The sequence below is a fragment of the Manis javanica genome, chromosome 2 (assembly GCF_040802235.1).
Source record: "Manis javanica isolate MJ-LG chromosome 2, MJ_LKY, whole genome shotgun sequence".
NCBI classification, from domain to species: domain Eukaryota; kingdom Metazoa; phylum Chordata; class Mammalia; order Pholidota; family Manidae; genus Manis; species Manis javanica.
In genome coordinates this window covers 94,422,836-94,434,860 of record NC_133157.1, presented here as the reverse complement: position 1 = coordinate 94,434,860, position 12,025 = coordinate 94,422,836, and the positions used below count along the sequence as shown (strand labels likewise).

Here is a 12,025-nt window from a genome sequence, read left to right as displayed (position 1 = left end):
AAACTTTAAGGAGAATGGGTATTGTTTTCACTAAATATCTGATAAAATTCAGTGGTGAATCCATCTGTTCCTGGGAAATTGTTCTTGGATAGTTTTTTTAGTTACTGATTCAATTTCATTCATGGTAATTGGTCTGTTTAGATTTTCTGTTTCTTCCTGTGTCTTGTCTTTGAAGGTTGTATTTGTCTAGGAAGTCATCCATTTCTTGTACGTTTTTCAGCTTGTTAGCATGTAGATTTTTGTAGTATTCTCAAATAATTATTTGTATTTTTGTGGTGTCCATTGTGATTTTTCCTTTCTCATTTCTGATTCTGTTTATGTGTGTAGATTCTCTTTTTCTCCTAATAAGTCTGACTAGGGCTGTGTCTATTTTGTTTATTTTCTCAAAGAACCAGGTCTTGGTTTCATTGATTTTTTTCTATTGTTTTATTCTGAATTTACTCATTTCTTCTCTGATCCTTATTATGTCCCTCCTTCTGCTGACTTTGGGCCTCATTTGTTCTTCTTTTTCCACTTTAGACTATTTATTTGGGATTGTTCTTCCTTCTTTAAATAGGCCTGGATTGCTGTATACTTCCCTTTTAGAACTGCCTTTGCTGGGTCCCACATAAGTTGGGGCTTTGTGCTGTTGTCATTTGTCTCCATATATTGCTTGATCCCTGTTATAATTTGGTCATTGATCCATTGATTATTTAGGAGCATGTTGTTAAGCCTCCATGTGTTTGTGAGCCTTTTTGTTTTCTTTGTACAATTTATTTCTAGTTTTATGTGATCTGAGAAGTTGCTTGGTACAATTTCAATCTTTTTGAATTTACCAAGGCTCTTTTTGTGGCCTAGTATGTGCTCTATTCTGGAAAGTGTTCCATGTGCACTTGAGAAGAATGTGTATCCTGCTGATTTTGGGTGGAGAGTTCTGTAGATGTCTGTTAGGTCCATCTGTTCTAGTGTGTTGTTCAGTGCCTCTGTGTCCTTACTTATTTTCTATCTGGTTGATGTGTCCTTTGGAGTGAGTGGTATGTTGAAGTCTCTTAGAATGAATGCATTACATTCTGTTTACTCTTTTAATTCTGTTAGTATTTGTTTCACACATGTAGGTGCTGCTGTGTTGGGTGCATAGATATTTATAATTGTTGGACTTACCCTTTTATCATTATGTAATGTCCTTTATATCTTGTTAGTTTCTTTGTTTTGAAGTCTATTTTGTCTGATAGAAGTTCTGCAACACCTGTTCTTTTCTCCTTGTTGTTTGCATGAAATATCTTTTTCCATCCCTTCGCTTTTAGTCTGTGTATGTCTTTGCGTTTGAAGTGAGGCAGCATATAGTTGGGTCTTGTTTTTTTATCCATTCAGTGACTATGTCTTTTGATTGGTGCATTCAGACCATTTACATTTAGGGTGATTATTGAAAGGTATGTACTTATTTCCATTGCCGGCTTTAGATTCGTTCTTACCATAGGTTCAAGGGTAACTTCCTTACTAAGAGTCTAACTTCACTCACTTAGTATGCTATTATAAACACAATCTAAAGGGTTTTTTCCCCCTCCTTTTCTTCCTCCTCCATTCTTTATATGTTAGGTATCATATTCTGTACTCATTGTCTATCCCTTTTTATTACCTCTGGTGACAGCTATTAACCTTAGGAACACTTCCATTTATAGCAGTCCCTCCAAAATATACTGTAGAGATGGTTTGTGGGAGCTAAATTCTCAGCTTTTGCTTATCTGGAAATTGTTTAATCCCTCCTTCAAATTTAAATGATAATCTTGCCAGATAAAGTATTCTTGGTTTGAGGCCCTCCTGCTTCATTGCATTAAATATATCATGCCACTCCCTTCTGGTCTGTAAGGTTTCTGCTGAGAAGTCTGATGATAGCCTGATAGGTTTTCCTTTGTATGTGATCTTATTTCTCTCTCTGGCTGCTTTTAATAGTCTGTCCTTATCCTTGATATTTGCCTTCTTAATTATATGTCTTGGTGTCATCCTCCTTGGGTCCCTTGTGTTGGGAGATCTGTGGATGTCCATGTGGACACCATCTCCTTCCCCAGATTGGGGAATTTTTCAGCAATTACCTCCTCAAAGACACTTTCTATCTCTTTTTCTCTATCTTCGTCTTCTGGTATGAATAATGTGAATATTGTTCCGTTGGGATTGGTCACACAGTTCTGTTAATACTCTTTCACTCTTAGAGATCCTTTTTACTCTCTGTGCCTCAGTTTCTCTGTATTCCTCTTCCATAATTTCTGCTTCATTTATCTTCTCCTCCACCATATCTAATATGCTTTTTATATCCTCCATTGTGTTCTTCAATGATTGGATCTCTGTCCTAAATTCATTCCTGATATCTTAAATATTTTTAGGTACCTCCATAAGTATGTTAATGATTTTTATTTTGAAATCTTTCAGGAAGATTCATGAGGTTGATTTCATTTGAATCTTTCTCAGGTGTATTCATAATTTTGCTTTGAACCAGGTTCCTTTGGTGTTTCATAATTTGTGGTGCCCTCTAGTGCCCAGAAGCTGTACTCTCTCGAGCTGCTCAGCCCCTGGAGCAATGTCAGGGTTTGCAGGAGAGTGGTGTTGGTGCCTGGGGGGAGGAAAGAGTTGTTTCCTGCTTTCTGGCTGTTAAGCCTATCTCTGCTGCCAGAACCAGTGGTCCGAACACACAGGTGTAAGCCTCTATGCTTTGTGTTTGTAGCTGTCATAGGCAGGGCTTCCCTCTGGTTAGCCTGACACCAGGGCAAGTATTGCCAGTTTGTGAGCCTGAGCCAGGTACACACTAGCCTGAGGAAGACACAGCAGGCTGCGTATCACAGTGGGGGGGCCTTGGAGCTGTGTAGCCAGCCAGGGGGATGGAGTGCCTGAAGGTCATTTAAGGTCCCAACCTGCTTGGCACAGTGCACCTGGACAATTTTGTCCACATGTCCTTTCTCCTGAGCAGTAAGCTCTGTGCAATCCTTGCCCCTTTAGCAGCCCTCTTTCTTTTAGGGGGTCTCTCAGACTGCCCACCCCGATCAGCCAGATATGAATACTTATTTTCCACAAGCAGCTGGAATCTCTGTCTCTCCAGGTGTTCCACTTTTCTTAGCTTTCCAACCCCACTAAATCTCCAAAGCAGCATGTAATGTAGGTTCATGCTCCCAGAGCAGATCCCCAGGGCTAGGTGTTCAGAAGTCCCAGGCCTCTTCTCCCTCCCCACTGTTTCTCTTCCTCCTGCCCATGAGCTGGGGTGGGGGAAGGGCTTGGGTCCCACCAGGTCACAGCTTTGGTCCATTACCCTGTTCTGTGAGGTCTGTTGTTTTCTCCAGGTGTATGCAGTCTGGTGCAGCCTTCTTTCCTGTTGCTCTTTAAGGATTACTTGTATTAATTATATTTTCATATTATATGTGGTTTTAAGAGGAGGTCTCTGCCTTACCTCTCATGTCACCATCTTTAATCCAATCTCTTCATTGAGTTTTGCAAAATTATTTCTTTTGATACTTTATTCTGTCTTCCTTTCATTCTTCCTGGAGCCCAACACTCATTTCTTTCCTACTGTTAGGCACTTACTCTGATGTGTTTGAATAATGTCCATGCATGTGTATACTCTTGTAAAATATGTGTTTGAATTTACTGTATTGTGTCACACCTTACCTTATGTGCTTAACAGTATGCTTTTAAGTTCATCTCATGAAGCTACATGCATCTCTGATTCATTCCTGGTGGTACTGGCTGTGAATGCTGCTGTTTTTCCCAGGATCATGCCTTGGAGGAGATGAAGAATGAAGCCAGCAGACAAAGAGTATGGAGCAACCAGCAAAGCTCTTTTAATGAATGAAAAGAGAAAGCTCCTACTACTCAGGAGGGGCTCCAAAGGATGAGGCCATTAGGGCTCTGGGGTCTGTGATTTATATTGCCTCCTGAGAGTAGGAAGTCCACCCTGAAGTGATAACATCACACCCCACTTGATGGGCTGAAAAAGTACAGTGCTTCATTTGCACAGGGCATAACCAATCAGAGTTGAGGTCTATCAAAATGTAATTTTTGAGTGGCTGAGTTTGATTGGAGCTTCTTGAAACTGACAAGGGCCCTGAAGCTTCTTGAAACTTACAAGCACCTTGAAACTTACAGGGATCCTGAACTCCATCTGCCTGCATCCCTCTATTACCTGCCTCAATAGTCCTGCATAATATTCCATTAGAATGCATATGCCAAGTTTACTTGTCTGTTCCTTCCCCTTTCAAGGAACACCTATGTTGGCTCTCTACTCCACTGCCACAAACAGTGCTGTGATGAGCATCTTCATCACATGCCCTTATAGACTTGCATATTCTTTTCTGGGATATATATTCAGGAATGGAATTTCTAGGTTGTGGATATACTTATTTATTAATTTGTTTGGGCTGATATGGCAGGATGTCATAGACTGGGTAGCTTAAATGATAAATATTTATTTCTTTCCGTGCTGGAGTCTGGAAGTCCAAGATTAGGATGCCAGCATGGTTGGGTTATTGATGAGGATCCTCTTCCTACCTATAGCCTCACATGGCCTTCATTGGTGGGCACACACAGAGCTTGCTATGTCCTATCTATTCTTTTCATGAGGGAATTAATCCATCATAAAGCCCTATCTTTGTGGCCTAATCTAACCCTAATTACATTTCAAAAGCCCCACCTCCAGGTAGCATCACAATGGGGATTAGAGTTTCAGCATACGAATTTTGGAGGGACAGAAACATTCAGTTGATAAGCAATTATTTTGCTAACTGTTGCCAGATTGCTCTCCATAATGACTGTACCAGTTTACCTTCCTAAATGAATTAGATTATTGCCTGTTTCCCTAAGCACTTGCCAGTACTCATTGTGGAAGGCAACATCTGATGATCCCCAGTGATCTCAGCCTCATGATGTTCACACTCTTGTGTAATCTACTTCCCTTGAATGTGGGCTGTACCTAGTGACTTGCTTGTAAGGAATAGAATCAAAAGAATCCAGCAAAAGTAATGGGATGTCTTTAACATGATTAAGTTTTCTCTTGCTAGAACTCTTTCTTGTTGACAGTCTCTCTTGTTTTCTGACTCTAATGGAAGTATATTGTGATTCTCAATGAAGAGACTCACATCTCAAGGAACAGCTCCTGAGGAACTGAGCCCTCAGTACAACAAGTTGCAGGGAATGGAATCCTACCAGCAACCACATTACTGAGCTAGGAACCAGATTCTTCCCAATTGACTTGAAATGGTGTAGCCTTATAAGACACTCAGAGCCAGAGGACCAGCTAAGCTGCACCCAGATTCTTGACCCATAGAAACTCTGATATAATGGATTTTGTTGTGCAGACCACTAACTTTTGAGGTAATTTTTTATACAACAAATTATAACTAACACATTTGGTTTTATCAAACTTTAAAAAAAAATCTGGTTAAAAATGCAATCTCCCTTCACTTCTGTGATTACTAGTGATGCAGTTATTCAGGTTCTCCTATTCTTTAGTTTTTGGTTAATGTTTCTCATTCTATTGGATTTGTCCTTCATGTTGATTTCACCATTCCTTTGTATTTTTGGATATTCTTAGTAAACTTTGTAATACTTTGTTGAATATAAATCCTCGATGTTTAGCCAGTTTTCCTATTCTACACATAGTTTTCCCATGCCATTTGATATGTGGTGATACCTTTACCATATACCTTTTACTTTAGAGGGTATTATTTCATTGATGATAGCCTCCAGCATGATTTTGAATATGGAGGCAATATCAGATATATCCTAAAGGTCATGTGCCTAAGATGTTATAGTAATTAGGAGTTGGTTTTTGTTTTTTGTTGTTTGGTTTTCTATAGGGACCTTACAATGTTAAAGAAGTTTCTTATTTTTAGTTTTTGGAAAGGGCTTTATTAAAAATCCATGTCTTCTATCAAATGCCTTTGTTTTTCCCCATTGCGATGATTATTTAAATGAAATATTTTCCTTTTTAATTTGGGTAGGGAATCACAAACATATTTTCCTATCTTAAATCAATCTTACATTCCTAAGACAAATCCACTTGATTATGATGTATTATTATGATATTTTATTATGTAGTTTTCTATGTATGATTATAAGGAAGATAGCTCTTTAGGTTTCATTTCATGATCTGTCCTTCCTCTGTTTTGAAATCAAGGTTATACTAGCCTTATAAAATGGGTTGGTGAGGTTTCTCTTATTTTTAATTGAGCCTTAGCTCTTTTGATGTCTTGTTTGTGGTTTATCTTAATGTTTTTAAGTAATCATTTCTCAATTTTTTGTTATTCTTTGTTTTTTGGTCTATATTTCCTCATTTATTTCTGTCTTTATGTCTCTTTCTTTCCTTCTGGTTTCTTTTGCATTTACTCTTCTGCCCTTTCTTCCAGCTTATTGAATGGAACACATAGCTTATTTCTCCTCAATATTTTTTTATTTCTGATAAATGTATTTTAAAGCAGTAAACTCACGAATTTCTGCATTAGCTACAAATCACAAATCTTCTAGTGTTAAGTAGTGTTAGGAATATCTCACAATGTGTGAATTATTTCCTCCTTAATCCAAGGATTATTTAGAAGTATAATTTTAGCTTCTAAGATCTTAGAGTTTTCAGCTATCCTGAAAAGGACATAATCTATAGGATGTTAACTCAAAGTTTTGTGAGGCTTTCTTTGTGAACTTGTATGCGATCAATTTTTTAGACTGTTCCTTGCATGTTAAAAATGATGTGTATTCTCCACTTCTTGAGGGCAAATTTCTGTATACCAACTTCTGCTTATTCTGGTGTTCAGATCCTATATTTTTGCCTTCCTTTTTTCCCCCTCTCTTTTTATTTCTAGTTGCTTGGCATAACTGTTCATTATGCCACCCACCATACTTCTGATAAAGCCCTCACTTTGTCAGCATTCAGCACCTTACCCATGGACTATCTAATAGAGCAGATGCCTGAGCCTAAAGACTTTGCGAGGTCTCCATTTGATGGCCCAAGGTAGAACCTCCCCTGTAAAAGCCAGAACATCTGCAAGCATAGAAAAGGATTTAGGTCTCTGGACCCCTAGGGGGTATAGGGAAGGCCCCTTATAAATGTACTTTCTGGGAGTAGAATTGAAACATTTGAGACTAACCCTTGGTTGGGAAATTTTTAATCACAGTTCATTTTGGTTTTTCACACCTTTACCTTTATTATTATGTGAGTGTTTAAAGAACAGAAAGTGCAAAGTTTTTCTATTTGAGCAGTGGACATATAACAGGAGCTCAATAAATGCATATATGAAAGCATAGCTAATTGATTCTGCAGTACTTTCCTGCTGCAGCCTCAGAATCCACTTACAACATTCTAGCCAGTCTCTGTAAGTGGACAAGCATCAGCAAAAAATATATAAGCTGTCTGTTTTCCTGATGCTAGATCAGTAGTCAGCAAATGATGGCCTGTGGGCCAAATGTAGCTTGGCTGCCTGACTAGGTAAAAAGAAAAAAAAGCTGTATACACATTCATGCATCTATTTTCTCTAACCAATTTTGTGCTACAAGAGAAGAATAGAGTAGTTGGGATGGAGAGCATGTGGTACACAAAGCCAAAACTTGTTACCTCTAGCTGTTAAAGAGAAAAAAAGTTGCCCACCCCATCCCTGGGCTAGAATCTTGAGTCTTTTGAGATCAGGGTCTACATTTAATTTATCTGTATATTCCTGCAGATCACAGAATGTAGTTGATCTTAATACACTTAGAGACAGTAAGTTTAAAAATAAGTACAATAAAATATTTTCAGTGAAGACATCACTGTTGAACACTATTTAGCAGCTATATCATTCTCTCAAATAACATGCTAATTAGAATATCTACAATGTCATCACTATTTTTCCTTCAGTTGCTACTCTTACTTCTCAAAGTAAGAAAACTGTTAACATTGAGTTGGAGAATATAGAATTCCATCACTCTTGAAGCTGGGTTTCCTATCCCAGCTGTGACCTTGGGTCATGAAATTATAAACTTGTTTAGGCTGTCTTTTGTGCTTTATTTTTAAGAAGGTCAGTTGCTTATTTCCACAGTGAGTAATGAAAGGGCAAGCTCCCAGATTCTATTTCAGCCAATCGGGACCTAGATCCTATTTCACCCAATCGGAGCTTAGTCCCTCTCTCCCCTCCAGTCAGCAAGAACACCCACCACGCCTGGACCCTGCCAACTGACTAAAGCCACCACTTATCACCCCCCAACTACCCCCAGGCCCAGCCAATCAGCCAGGGCCACAGCCATCACCACCCCCCAAACCGCCCTGGAAACCCATAAAACCTTTGTTCTGGGGAAAATGCACTCTTTCTCTGGCATCTTGCCACTGCGTTGGTCTAGATGAGAGATTGAGCTGGAGCTAGCTCGAATAAAGGCTCTTTGCTTTTGCATTGGTGTTGGCTCCTTGGTGGTCTTCTGGGATTTGTGACTTTGGGCACAATATTTGGGGGCTCGTCCGGGATCCCAGAGACCCCCCAGGACTCCCGACCCGGAGGGCCCTGTGCCGGCTGGTGAGGGCACTCAGTTATCTGTCTGTCTTTGTCTACCTGTGTCTCACTCTGTCTATCTGTGTCTCACTGTTTTTGTTCACGAACAAGCCTGTATAAGCCTGTAGGAGCTCCAATCTGTATCTGGGTCGGCATTGACTTAGGCGGATGCGCTGGCGGGTCGCTGACCAGGGGTCTTGGGAGACATCCCTTGCCCCCGTCTGGAGGACAAGGTCCTCATCTGTGAGGAAAGTCGGCTGCCGCTGCAGTCTGACAGGCCCTTAATTTACTTTCAGTTTTGCCTCCGCGGCTGCGGCAGATTCTTCTCTGTAGGCGCCTGTTATTTGTCGTGTTTGTCTTAGTCTTGTTGACAGAAGAAGTGGGACAGACTCAGACAACCCCCTTGTCTCTCATGACAGACCATTTTTCTCAGACGTTAGGGAGAGAGCTCACAATTTGAGCACGGACATCAGGAAGGGAAAATTTCATGTTTTCTGCACCTCTGAGTGGCTGTCCTTTAACGTTGGCTGGCTGCCAGAGGGAACATTTAATCCAACCACTCTTTTACAGGTTAAAGATATTAGGGGGAGAGCTAACAACCTCAGTGTGGAAGTCCAGAAGGGTCGGTGGCAGACTTTTTGTTCTAGTCAGTAGCCAGTTTTCAATGTCGGATGGCTGCCAGAGGAAACGTTATCATTATGTCTCAATCTGTATGTTTGTGTGTCTAAGTGTGTAAATGAAAATATCTTTCTACCTCCGGATGGTATTAATGAAATTGACTTAAAGACAAGTGCTTGTAAAAAATTAGGCATTCTAAAACTTCCAGAAAATCTGATTTAAAAAATGTTAAACATTAATGCTAATTTGAGTTGGGCTGAGGCCCGCATGTCCTTGTAGTAATCAGCTGCCTAAGTTTACCTAAGGTCATTTAAGTCGATGTTATCTGCTAAATCTTTTAAGAATAAAATGCTTAAAGGCTTGGCTTTGTCTAATATTCAGTACAGGTCTTGTAAGTAATCTAGCATAGTTGTTACGAATGAGTGAACTAAATGAGTGTGGCAAGTGAACACATTTTTAATTGTGTTACAGTGTGTATACCTACCTGCAGCCTGAGAATCTTTGTGGTAACCTAAAACCTTAAAGTTTTGCTAAGTTAAGAAGATATACTTTATGTTTAGTGAGAGATTGTGCTGTAAAGCCCATAGTTACAGAAATTATAAAATGTTCATAAATTTGTCAATCTAAAGAATGCTAGTGTAACCATTTACAATAGCCTACTTCTCAGTGTTCACTGAAAATCAAAGTTTCTTATGGTTTTAAGTTCTAATTAAAACTACTTAAAGTAATAAAGAAAACATTTCTGTATGCTAAAAGATGTATGTTTTAATAAGAGAAAGTATAAGGGATGGAAATTCATTCTACATGCTAAAGAATGTGTCTTTTGATAAAAGAAAGTAACTTTGTTCTGAAGTACAGCTGTTTATTTAAAGAGCGAGAACTGAATGTAAAAGGAAGTTGTAGAAAGTTTGTGAAAGAATTGATATGGTCATGCTATATAAAATTAAAGCAAATGAGTCTCAGTATCAAGTACACAGCAAAATTAGAATTTCGTTTTCAGTTAAAAAGACTAGGTTTTCTTAACTGTTAATCTGCTTTCTGTTGAAAGATTACAAAGGGTTCTCTGATTGTTTTATCAAAGCAGTTTCTCATGCTTAAAGTCTCAATGAGTTGTCCGAGTATTTAAGAAAATGAGATCTTAATATTAAAAGGACTAAAAGCTAAACTATGCTAACAACTGTGTAACCTTCTTTATTTGCCTTTGAGGTATTTTGTTGTCATTCTGCTTAAATGGGTAAGTATTGCTTCATAGCAACCTATAATACTATTTAAGCAAGTGCCAAATAAACTTTCTTCTGACAACTTCCCAAAATCAAATTCAAAAAGGTACTTTTACCTCTAGTTAACTCTGATATTTTCCAGAGGGCCCCTGGAACATGTCAGAGGAATTTTTTTCTCATTGGAGAAAGTATTTGACTAATTTGGCTTATTTATCTGATATATACTTACCTGCTTAATTACCTGGAAAGCACTGTCAAAGGGAATGATGCTAAACTTTGTTACTGAATGTTTTTTTGTTACAGAAATATCCGAATTTCCTTATGTCAACTGTCTTGCAGTAAGTTCTCATCTTATCTTTAGCTATTGTCATTTGTAAGTCTTTTGTCATTTATAGTCAGTTTTATTACTCCTAAACTAGTAAAGAACTAAATTTCAGCAGAACAAGTATTAGTTACATAGGGTTAAGTAAACTAAAGATGATTTTGTGGCTTTTTGTTTCAGATATTGCTGATAAAGTGCTTTAAGCTTTTTCTCTTAAGCTGACAACAGTTTATTAAATAACTATCTTTATAAGCAGAATTGAAACTTTATCTTTCTCTCTACCTGATCCCTCCAGAATTTAAAAACTCTCAGTGACTATTTTTATATTTCATGGCAGTATTTTTTTTTGCATAAGTACAATAAGAACCTGCTTTCCTTATAAGAGGACCAATTAAAAACACAGGTTATACCACCAAGGCTTTGACTGGAATGTCTTACCTGAGAGACACATGCATAAACTCAGGTATGATCAGCTTTAAGGAACTAAGGTTGACTTTATAAAGCCAACGAAGCCCCTTGGAAGAATTGGCCTGGTACCTTGTTTATGAAGTTCCCAGCAGCCTTACCAGGTGAGTAAGGAAAGTCACTTCCTGGCAGGTGCAGGAATCTCAGGATGTCTCAGAGACCTCAAGAAGAGAGGAATTCATCCAAATCTACAGGTACTGCAGGCAAAGCCTGATGGCAAGTCTGGCTTGGCTGTCTGGCCTCAAGAGGCCTTTAAAAGTTCAATCTGAAATTCCTTACAGAAAGTTCCAGCAAAGCATATTTAAAAGAGCCTGTGTAATCAATTGCTCTTCTTGCTGCACTTATGCAAATAATCAAGCCAGCTGTTAATTATTTTCGTAACCTGGTTACTTCTAATAAAAGAGTGATTTTAGAGAAAAGTATTGTTTCAATAACGCAGCTTTATCCATACTAAATCCTAATACTAGTCATTGAGACATAAACTAGATCCAGAATTCCAGCTTCTTCAAAATATCTAGCTATGATTTTCCAGATGTTTTAGTTTTCTCCTATCATTGCAATTAAAGTTTTACTATTTCTAGTTCTCATATTCAGCCATGCATTCTTAATCTCATCATGTTTGTCCTTCCAGAATGGAAAATCCAACTCCAGATGTTGCTACATAACCTAATAACACAATTTGTTTTATCTTGCCTAGAAGCCACAAAACTGCAAATAGTAATAGAAATGAAACCCAGAATAGAAGCGCCAACCTTCTGAGGCCCTCTCAACTGACCAGTGATGGAGACCTAGCCGCACCCTTTACTGCGTCCCCTTCTCAGCACGAAGCAGCCAGAGAGGTCATTGCCCCTTTTCCCTAGCAGTAGCTAGGGTCTCTATCTGTAGAGGGGAGAATGAGACAGGGACCATAGGCTTAGACAGAATAAAGTGAG

General features: G+C 38.7%; 2 long non-coding RNA genes across 3 annotated transcripts in view; one reads left to right on the top strand and one right to left on the bottom strand.

The window, feature by feature from the left end:
- The window catches only part of LOC140847759 (uncharacterized), an 81,077-nt gene that overhangs the window by 11,993 nt on the left and 57,059 nt on the right, over window positions 1-12,025 (bottom strand). The gene's annotated exons all lie outside the window — the stretch shown is intronic.
- The window catches only part of LOC140847758 (uncharacterized), a 40,169-nt gene that overhangs the window by 27,045 nt on the left and 1,099 nt on the right, over window positions 1-12,025 (top strand). Inside the window, exons 2-3 of the long non-coding RNA XR_012127881.1 lie at window positions 10,610-10,644; window positions 11,791-11,932. This is a non-coding gene — a long non-coding RNA (uncharacterized lncRNA). The remainder of the gene's footprint in view (window positions 1-10,609; window positions 10,645-11,790; window positions 11,933-12,025) is intronic.